An 11,134-nucleotide genomic window follows, 5' to 3' on the forward strand; every position below is an offset into this window, starting at 1 on the left:
GGCCCCTGTGTGCTCCCACAGGACTCGGTGTCACTGCAGGTGTGGCTGGTGGACTGTACAGGACCGACTCTGGGTCAGCGGACCGGTCGGCCCCGGCCCCTGCGTGCCTCCACAGGACTCGGTCTCACTACAGGTGCGGCTGGAGGCCTGTACAGGCCCGTCTCAGGCTTGCTGGACCGGTCAACCCAACCCCTGCGTGCCCCCACCCGACTCGGCCACCTCCGCAGCTGCGGCTGGAGCATGCTGAAGGAGCCGATCCCGGTCACCGGACCGCTCGCACCGGCCCCTGCGGGCCCGCACAGCACTCGGTCACACTAAAGCTGCAGCTGGAGGCCTCTGCAGGACCGGCTCCGGCTCTCCGGAACGGTCAGCCCGGCCCCTGCGTGCCCAAACAGGACTCGGTCACACAGCAGCCGTGGCTGGAGGCCTCTGCAGGACCGGCTTGGGCTCGCCGTACCGGTCGGCCCAGCCCCTGTGTGCCCCACAGGTCTCGGTTTCATTGCAGGTGCAGCTGCAGGCCTCTGCAGGACTGGCTCGGGCCCTCCGGAACGGTCAGCCCGGCCCCTGCGTGCCCCCACCCGACTCGGCCACCTCCGCAGCTGCGGCTGGAGCATGCTGAAGGAGCCGGTCCCGGTCGCCGGACCGGTCGGAACGGCCCCTACGGGCCCGCACAGCACTCGGTCACACTAAAGCCGCAGCTGGCGCCCTCTGCAGGACCGGCTCGGCTCTCCGGAACGGTCAGCCCGGCCCCTGCGTGCCCAAACAGGACTCGGTCACACAGCAGGTGCGGCTGGTGGCCTGTACAGGACCAGCTCAGGCTCGCCGGACTGGTCACCCGGACCCCTGCGTGCCCCCACCGGACTCGGCCTCCTCCGCAGCTGTGGCTGGAGCATGCTTAAGGAGCCGGTCCTGGTCGCCGGACCGCTCAGACCGGCCCGTGCGGGCCCGTACAGCAACTCGGTCACACTAAAGCCGCAGCTGGCTCCCTCTGCACGACCGGCTCGGGCACGCCAGACCGGTCAGACCGGCCCCTGGGGACCCCCACAACACTTGGTCACACTAAAGCCGCAGCTGGAGGCCTCTACAGGACCGGCTCGGGCTCTCCGGAACTGTCGGCCCGGCCCCTGCGTGCCCCACAGGACTCGGTCTCACTGCAGGTGCGGCTGGTGGCCTGTACAGGACCAGCTCAGGCTCGCCGGACTGGTCTCCCGGACCCCTGCGTGCCCCCACCGGACTCGGCCTCCTCCGCAGCTGTGGCTGGAGCATGCTGAAGGAGCCGGTCCCGGTCGCCGGACCGCTCAGACCGGCCCGTGCGGGCCCGCACAGCACTCGGTCACACTAAAGCCGCAGCGGGCTCCCTCTGCACGACCGGCTCGGGCTCGCCAGACCGGTCAGACCGGCCCCTGGGGACCCCCACTACACTTGGTCACACTAAAGCCGCAGCTGGAGGCCTCTGCAGGACCGGCTCGGGCTTGCCAGACCGGTCGGCCCAGCCCCTGCGTGCCCCACAGGACTCGATTTCATTGCAGGTGCGGCTGCAGGCCTCTGCAGGACCGGCTCGGGCTCTCCGGAACGGTCAGCCCGGCCCCTGCGTGCCCCCACCCGACTCGGCCTCCTCCGCAGCTGTGGCTGGAGCATGCTGAAGGAGCCGGTCCCGGTCGCCGGACCGCTCAGACCGGCCCGTGCGGGCCCGCACAGCACTCGGTCCACACTAAAGCCGCAGCGGGCTCCCTCTGCACGACCGGCTTGGGCTCGCCAGACCGGTCAGACCGGCCCCTGGGGACCCCCACTACACTTGGTCACACTAAAGCCGCAGCTGGAGGCCTCTGCAGGACCGGCTCGGGCTTGCCAGACCGGTCGGGCCCAGCCCCTGCGTGCCCCACAGGACTCGGTTTCATTGCAGGTGCGGCTGCAGGGCCTCTGCAGGACCGGCTCGGGCTCTCCGGAACGGTCAGCCCAGCCCCTGCGTGCCCCCACCCGACTCGGCCTCCTCCGCAGCTGCGGCTGGAGCATGCTGAAGGAGCCGGTCCCCGGTCGCCGGACCGCTCGGAGACCGGCCCCTGCGGGCCCGAACAGCACTCGGTCACACTAAAGCCGCAGCTGGCGCCCTCTGCAGGACCGGCTCGGGCTCGCCAGACCGGTCGGACCGGCCCCTGGGGACCCCCACTACACTTGGTCACACTAAAGCCGCAGCTGGAGGCCTCTGCAGGACCGGCTCGGGCTCTCCGGAACTGTCGGCCCGGCCCCTGTGAGCCCCACAGGACTCGGTCTCACTGCAGGTGCGGCTGGTGGCCTCTGCAGGACCGGCTCGGGCCCTCCGGAATGGTCGGCCTGGCCCCTGTGTGCCCCACAGGACTCGGTCTCACTGCAGGTGCGGCTGGTGGCCTGTACAGGACCAGCTCAGGCTCGCCGGACTGGTCACCCGGACCCCTGCGTGCCCCCACCGGACTCGGCCTCCTCCGCAGCTGTGGCTGGAGCATGCTGAAGGAGCCGGTCCCGGTCGCCGGACCGCTCAGACCGGCCCGTGCGGGCCCGCACAGCACTCGGTCACACTAAAGCCGCAGCTGGCTCCCTCTGCACGACCGGCTCGGGCACGCCAGACCGGTCAGACCGGCCCCTGGGGACCCCCACTACACTTGGTCACACTAAAGCCGCAGCTGGAGGCCTCTGCAGGACCGGCTCGGGCTTGCCAGACCGGTCGGCCCAGCCCCTGCGTGCCCCACAGGACTCGGTTTCATTGCAGGTGCGGCTGGAGGCCTCTGCAGGACCGGCTCGGGCTCTCCGGAACGGTCAGCCCGGCCCCTGCGTGCCCCCACCCGACTCGGCCACCTCCGCAGCTGCGGCTGGAGCATGCTGAAGGAGCCGGTCCCGGTCGCCGGACCGCTCGGACCGGCCCCTGCGGGCCCGCACAGCACTCGGTCACACTAAAGCCGCAGCTGGCGCCCTCTGCACGACCGGCTCGGGCTCGCCAGACCGGTCGGACCGGCCCCTGGGGACCCCCACAACACTTGCTCACACTAAAGCCGCAGCTGGAGGCCTCTGCAGGACCGGCTCGGGCTCTCCGGAACGGTCAGCCCGGCCCCTGCGTGCCCAAACAGGACTCGGTCTCACTGCAGGTGCGGCTGGTGGCCTGTACAGGACCAGCTCAGGCTCGCCGGACTGGTCACCCGGACCCCTGCGTGCCCCCACCGGACTTGGCCTCCTCCGCAGCTGTGGCTGGAGCATGCTGAAGGAGCCGGTCCTGGTCGCCGGACCGGTCAGACCGGCCCGTGCCGGCCCGCACAGCACTCGGTCACACTAAAGCCGCAGCTGGCTCCCTCTGCACGACCGGCTCGGGCACGCCAGACCGGTCAGACCGGCCCCTGGGGACCCCCACAACACTTGGTCACACTAAAGCCGCAGCTGGAGGCCTCTGCAGGACCGGCTCGGGCTCTCCGGAACTGTCGGCCCGGCCCCTGTGTGCCCCACAGGACTCGGTTTCACTGCAGGTGCGGCTGGTGGCCTCTGCAGGACCGGCTCGGGCCCTCCGGAACGGTCAGCCCGGCCCCTGCGTGCCCCCACCCGACTCGGCCATCCTCCGCAGCTGCGGCTGGAGCATGCTGAAGGAGCCGGTCCCGGTCGCCGGACCGCTCGGACCGGCCCCTGCGGGCCCGCACAGCACTCGGTCACACTAAAGCCGCAGCTGGCGCCCTCTGCAGGACCGGCTCGGGCTCGCCAGACCGGTCGGACCGGCCCCTGGGGACCCCCACAACACTTGGTCACACTAAAGCCGCAGCTGGAGGCCTCTGCAGGACCGGCTCGGGCTCTCCGGAACTGTCGGCCCGGCCCCTGTGTGCCCCACAGGACTCGGTCTCACTGCAGGTGCGGCTGGTGGCCTGTACAGGACTAGCTCAGGCTCGCCGGACTGGTCACCCGGAGCCCTGCGTGCCTCCACCCGGACTCGGCCTCCTCCGCAGCTGCGGCTGGAGCATGCTGAAGGAGCCGGTCCCGGTCGCCGGACCGCTCGGAACCGGCCCCTGCGGGCCCGCACAGCACTCGGTCACAGTAAAGCCGCAGCTGGCGCCCTCTGCAGGACCGGCTCGGGCTCGCCAGACCGGTCGGACCGGCCCCTGGGGACCCCCACAACACTTGGTCACACTAAAGCCGCAGCTGGAGGCCTCTGCAGGACCGGCTCGGGCTCTCCGGAACTGTCGGCCCGGCCCCTGTGTGCCCCACAGGACTCGGTCTCACTGCAGGTGCGGCTGGTGGCCTGTACAGGACTAGCTCAGGCTCGCCGGACTGGTCACCCGGAGCCCTGCGTGCCTCCACCGGACTCGGCCTCCTCCGCAGCTGTGGCTGGAGCATGCTGAAGGAGCCGGTCCTGGTCGCCGGACCGGTCAGACCGGCCCGTGCGGGCCCGCACAGCACTCGGTCACACTAAAGCCGCAGCTGGCTCCCTCTGCACGACCGGCCCGGGCTCGCCAGACCGGTCAGAACCGGCCCCTGGGGACCCCCACAACACTTGGTCACACTAAAGCCGCAGCTGGAGGCCTCTGCAGGACCGGCTCGGGCTTGCCAGACCGGTCGGGCCCAGCCCCTGCGTGCCCCACAGGACTCGGTTTCATTGCAGGTGCGGCTGCAGGCCTCTGCAGGACCGGCTCGGGCTCTCCGGAACGGTCAGCCCGGCCCCTGCGTGCCCCCACCCGACTCGGCCACCTCCGCAGCTGCGGCTGGAGCATGCTGAAGGAGCCGGTCCCGGTCGCCGGACCGCTCAGACCGGCCCGTGCGGGCCCGCACAGCACTCGGTCACACTAAAGCCGCAGCTGGCTCCCTCTGCACGACCGGCTCGGGCTCGCCAGACCGGTCAGACCGGCCCCTGGGGACCCCCACTACACTTGGTCACACTAAAGCCGCAGCTGGAGGCCTCTGCAGGACCGGCTCGGGCTTGCCAGACCGGTCGGCCCAGCCCCTGCGTGCCCCACAGGACTCGGTTTCATTGCAGGTGCGGCTGCAGGCCTCTGCAGGACCGGCTCGGGCTCTCCGGAACGGTCAGCCCGGCCCCTGCGTGCCCCCACCCGACTCGGCCTCCTCCGCAGCTGCGGCTGGAGCATGCTGAAGGAGCTGGTCCCGGTCGCCGGACCGCTCGGACCGGCCCCTGCGGGCCCGCACAGCACTCGGTCACACTAAAGCCGCAGCTGGCGCCCTCTGCAGGACCGGCTCGGGCTCGCCAGACCGGTCGGACCGGCCCCTGGGGACCCCCACAACACTTGGTCACACTAAAGCCGCAGCTGGAGGCCTCTGCAGGACCGGCTCGGGCTCTCCGGAACTGTCGGCCCGGCCCCTGTGTGCCCCACAGGACTCGGTCTCACTGCAGGTGCGGCTGGTGGCCTGTACAGGACTAGCTCAGGCTCGCCGGACTGGTCACCCGGAGCCCTGCGTGCCTCCACCGGACTCGGCCTCCTCCGCAGCTGCGGCTGGAGCATGCTGAAGGAGCCGGTCCCGGTCGCCGGACCGCTCGGACCGGCCCCTGCGGGCCCGCACAGCACTCGGTCACACTAAAGCCGCAGCTGGCGCCCTCTGCAGGACCGGCTCGGGCTCGCCAGACCGGTCGGACCGGCCCCTGGGGACCCCCACAACACTTGGTCACACTAAAGCCGCAGCTGGAGGCCTCTGCAGGACCGGCTCGGGCTCTCCGGAACTGTCGGCCCGGCCCCTGTGTGCCCCACAGGACTCGGTCTCACTGCAGGTGCGGCTGGTGGCCTGTACAGGACTAGCTCAGGCTCGCCGGACTGGTCACCCGGAGCCCTGCGTGCCTCCACCGGACTCGGCCTCCTCCGCAGCTGTGGCTGGAGCATGCTGAAGGAGCCGGTCCTGGTCGCCGGACCGGTCAGACCGGCCCGTGCGGGCCCGCACAGCACTCGGTCACACTAAAGCCGCAGCTGGCTCCCTCTGCACGACCGGCCCGGGCTCGCCAGACCGGTCAGACCGGCCCCTGGGGACCCCCACAACACTTGGTCACACTAAAGCCGCAGCTGGAGGCCTCTGCAGGACCGGCTCGGGCTTGCCAGACCGGTCGGCCCAGCCCCTGCGTGCCCCACAGGACTCGGTTTCATTGCAGGTGCGGCTGCAGGCCTCTGCAGGACCGGCTCGGGCTCTCCGGAACGGTCAGCCCGGCCCCTGCGTGCCCCCACCCGACTCGGCCACCTCCGCAGCTGCGGCTGGAGCATGCTGAAGGAGCCGGTCCCGGTCGCCGGACCGCTCAGACCGGCCCGTGCGGGCCCGCACAGCACTCGGTCACACTAAAGCCGCAGCTGGCTCCCTCTGCACGACCGGCTCGGGCTCGCCAGACCGGTCAGGACCGGCCCCTGGGGACCCCCACTACACTTGGTCACACTAAAGCCGCAGCTGGAGGCCTCTGCAGGACCGGCTCGGGCTTGCCAGACCGGTCGGCCCAGCCCCTGCGTGCCCCACAGGACTCGGTTTCATTGCAGGTGCGGCTGCAGGCCTCTGCAGGACCGGCTCGGGCTCTCCGGAACGGTCAGCCCGGCCCCTGCGTGCCCCCACCCGACTCGGTCACACAGCAGTAGTGGCTGGAGGCCTGTGCAGGACCGGCTCGGGCTCGCCGTACCAGTCGGCCCAGCCCCTGTGTGCCCCGCAGGACTCGGTCTCACTGCCGGTTCGGCTGGTGGCCTGTACAGGACTGGCTCAGGCTTTCCTTACCGGTCACCCTGACCCCTGCGTGCCCCCACCGGACTCGGCCACCTCCGCAGCTGTGGCTGGAGCATGCTGAAGGAGTTGGTCCCCATCGCCGGACCGGTCTGATCGGCCCCTGCGGGCCCGCACAGCACTCGGGCACACTAAAACCGCAGCTGGTGCCCTCTGCAGGACCGTCTCGGGCTCGCCAGACCGGTCGGACCGGCCCCTGGGGACCCCCACAACGCTCTGTCACACTAAAGCCGCAGCTGGAGGCCTCTGCAAGACCGGCTCGGGCTTGCCAGACCGGTCAGCCTGGCCTTTGCGTGCCCCAACAGGACTCGGTCAAACTGCAGCAGTGGCTGGAGGCCTCTGCTGGACTGGCTCCGGCTCTCTGGAACGGTCAGCCCGGCCCCTGTGTGCCCCCACAGGACTAGGTCTCACTGCAGGTGCGGCTGCAGGCCTCTGCAGGACCGGCTCGGGCTCGCCGGACCGGTCGGCCCGGCCCCTGCATGCCCCAACAGGACTCGGTCACACTGCAGCCGTGGCTGGAGGCCTACGCAGGACCGGCTCGGACCCTCCGGACCGGTCGGCCCGGCCCTTGCAGGCCCCGAAAAAAATCAGTCTCATGGCAGCCGCAGCTGGAGATCGCTGCCGGGGCGTCTCGTGTACTCCTACACGGTCTACTTGGCCCCGACCGACTCGCACACTCCGCGGCGGCAGCTCGATGTCTCTGCCGGGGAGGCTCGAAAACGGCGGAACGGTCTACCAGGCCCCGGCAGACTTCCTCCGGCTCGGTCGCTCCGCGGCGGCGGCTAGAGGTCGCTGCCGGGGCGGCTGGGTCACGGCGGAACGGTCTACCCGGCCCCGGAGGGTTCCGAGCCGCTTCACCTGTTGTGGCCGCTAGAGGTCGCTGCCGCGTAAATGTCGGGTACGCCGGCCACGTCTACCCGGCCAGGACGGACTTGGTCGCTTCGAAGCGGCGGCGGCTGGAGGTTGCTGCGGGAGCCGCTCCCGGTCGCCGGACCGGTCGGCCCGGCCCCTGCGGGCGCCGAGCGACACGGTCGTTCGGCGGCGGCGGCTGGGTACCGTGGCAGGATCGGCTCGGGTTCGCCGGACCGGTGGTCCCGGCCCGACGGGCACGGGCCACTCGGCCGTTCCGCGGCAATGGGTGGAGACTCGTGTAAGACCGTCTCACGTTCGCCGGATCGGTCGGCCAGGCCCCGTCCGACTCGGTCGCTTCGCGGAGGTAGCTGGAGGTCGCTGCCGTGGCGGCTGGGGCACGGCGGGACGGTCTACCTTGCCCCGGCAGGCTGCGTCCGGCTCGGTCGCTCCGCGGCGGCAGCTAGAGGTCGCTGCCGGGGCGGCTGGGGCACGGCGGAAAGGTCTACCCGGCCCCGGCGGGCCCCGTCCGCCTCGGTCGCTCCGCGGCGGCTGCTAGGGGTCGCTGCCGGGCTGCTGGGGCACGGCGGAAAGGTCTACCCGGCCCCGGCGGGCCCCGTCCGGCTCGGTCGCTCCGCGGCGGCTGCTAGAGGTCGCTGCCGGGGCGGCTGGGGCACGGCGGAAAGGTCTACCCGGCCCCGGCGGGCCCCGTCCGGCTCGGTCGCTCCGCGGCGGCGTCTAGAGGTCGCTGCCGTGTCGACTCGGAAACGGCAGAACGGTCTACCGGGCCCCGGCAGGCTGCGTCCGGCTCGGTCGCTTCGCGGCGGCGGCTAGAGGTCGCTGCCGGGGCGGCTGGGGCACGGCGGGACGGTCTACCCGGGTCCGGCAGGCTTCGTCCGCCTCGGTCGCTCCGCGGAGGAGGCTAGGGGTCGCTGCCGGGGCGGTTCGGAAACGGCGGGACGGTCTACCCGGCTCCGGCGGTCCCCGTCCGGCTCGGTCTCTCCGCGGCGGCGTCTAGGGGTCGCTGCCGGGGCGTCTCGGAAGCGGCGGGACGGTCTACCGGGCTCCGGCAGGCTTCGTCCGGCTCGGTCGCTCCGCGGCGGCGGCTAGAGGGTCGCTGCCGGGGCGGCTGGGTCACGGCGGAACGGTCTACCCCGCCCCGGAGGGTTCCGAGCCGCTTCACCTGTTGTGGCCGCTAGAGGTCGCTGCCGCGTAAATGTCGGGTACGCCGGCCACGTCTACCCGGCCAGGACGGACTTGGTCGCTTCGCGGCGGCGGCTGGAGGTTGCTGCGGGAGCCGCTCCCGGTCGCCGGACCGGTCGGCCCGGCCCCTGCGGGCGCCGAGCGACACGGTCGTTCGGCGGCGGCGGCTGGGGACCGTGGCAGGAGCGGCTCGGGCTCGCCGGACCGGTGGTCCCGGCCCCGTCCGACTCGGTCGCTTCGCGGAGGTGGCTGGAGGTCGCTGCCGTGGCGGCTGGGGCACGGCGGAACGGTCTACCCGGCTCCGGCGGGCTGCGTCCGCCTCGGTCGCTGCCGTGGCGGCTGCTAGGGGTCGCTGCCGGGGTGGCTGGGGCACGGCGGAACGGTCTACCCGGGTCCGGCGGGCCCCGTCCGCCTCGGTCGCTCCGCGGAGGAGGCTAGGGGTCGCTGCCGGGGCGTCTCGGAAACGGCGGGACGGTCTACCTTGCCCCGGCAGGCTTCGTCCGGCTCGGTCGCTCCGCGGCGGCGGCTAGAGGTCGCTGCCGTGTCGGCTCGGAAACGGCGGAACGGTCTACCCGGCCCCGGCAGGCTGCGTCCGGCTCGGTCGCTCCGCGGCGGCGGCTAGAGGTCGCTGCCGGGGCGGCTGGGAAACGGCGGGACGGTCTACCCGGCTCCGGCGGGCCCCGTCCGACTTGGTCGCTCCGCGGAGGAGGCTAGAGGGTCGCTGCCGGGGCGTCTCGGAAACGGCGGGACGGTCTACCTTGCCCCGGCAGGTTTCGTCCGGCTCGGTCTCTCCGCGGCGGCAGCGGCTAGGGGTCGCTGCCGGGGCGGCTCGGAAACGGCGGCACGGTCTACCCGGCTCCGGCGGTCCCCGTCCGGCTCGGTCGCTCCGCGGCGGCGGCTAGGGGTCGCTGCCGGGGCGGCTGGGGCACGGCGGAACGGTCTACCTGGTCCCGGCGGGCACCGTCCGGCTCGGTCTCTCCGCGGCGGCGGCGGCTAGGGGTCGCTGCCGGGGCGTCTCGGAAACGGCGGAACGGTCTACCCGGGTGCTACCGTCTCGCGCTCTCCGCGGCGGCGGCTAGAGGTCGCTGCCGGGGCGGCTTGCGATCCGCGTCCAGGTCTACCCCGTTTCGGATTGTCTTGGCCGCTCTGGCTGTGGGGGGGGGCGCTACAGCTCCGGAGCTGCCAGAGGCGTCGCTGTAATTTTGTACCTCCAGTTACGTCGAGGTAAACCTCGGCTGCCGTCGGAGCCGCTGCCGGTAGTCGGCGCCTATGGGACTAGAACGTTTTTTTCGGATGCCTTATATGTTCGTCTGTAGGAGCGAGTGAGGACTCGGCTCCGGTAGTGGCGGTGAGCGGGCGCTCGCGAGCAGGGTTGACCGGCCGGCCGCCTAGAGAGGGGATCGGCGGCGGCGGCGGCGGCTTTCTCGGGCATCGGTTCGTTCGATCGGTCCGGTCGCTTCGGTTTGTCCGTCGCTCCTCATCCCGCAGCTCTGTCCTGGGCTAAGGCGGTTTTGCAGGCGAGCAGCGAAAAAAAGCCGGAGAAGGCGAGAGAGAGGCAAGAGGCAAGCCGGCTCCCGCGCCGCCAGGGCGAAGGCGAGAGAGAGAGGGAGAGAGAGACGAGAAGGGCACGGGCCGGTCTGCCGGCACCCGAACGTAGGATGGCCGGGGGCGTCCCCGGCGGGTCCCGCCGCGATGGAAGAGGGGGACCCGGAGGTCGTAGGTCGTGGCGGCGTCGCCTCGTCCTCCTTTCGCACCGCATTCTCACCCGCACGCGGGAGCCCCGGCCGATTCGTGGCGCTCCTCGGGCGCGTCGGGGAGGCTTCCCGGCGGGCCGGCTCTATCCCGCTCCCCGGCTCGTTCGGGGTGGCGTGGGGCGGGCCGGTGTTCAGGCACGGGCGAGCACCTCTCGTCGGACGTTGCCCACGCACACCCACCTGCACGTGCGCGTGCGGTCTTTCCGCCGCGCCTGGGGGAAGGGCTCGCGCCTTCTCCCTCCTTCCTTTCTCCTCCCCCCCACCCCCTTTCTCCCACCGATCGATGAGGCCACTCGGGTCGCGTCGGAGAGGGCCCCCGGCGGGCCGGCGCTCCGCGCTCCCTGTCCCAGGGAAGCCGCGGCGGCGTCCGGTGTTCAGGCACGGGCGGCCTCCTCTCCAGTTCGCTTCCCGTCGTTCGCGAGGTGAGGCGCTCGCCCGCTTGGGCCGAGGGCGGCGGCGGCGGCGGCTTCGGGGCGCGTGGCCTCGCCGTGCCGACTCGTCTGTCCGCCCGCCCTGTCGGTGCCCCAGGGCTCGCCCGACCGAATCCAGCTGTGTGACGGCCGAGCGGCCCCGCGAGCCGCAGGCGTACCCATTTCGTTGTGAGCGAGGCGTCGGCGCTGCCC

This window comes from Gallus gallus, chromosome 16 (assembly GCF_016699485.2).
Source record: "Gallus gallus isolate bGalGal1 chromosome 16, bGalGal1.mat.broiler.GRCg7b, whole genome shotgun sequence".
NCBI lineage: Eukaryota > Metazoa > Chordata > Aves > Galliformes > Phasianidae > Gallus > Gallus gallus.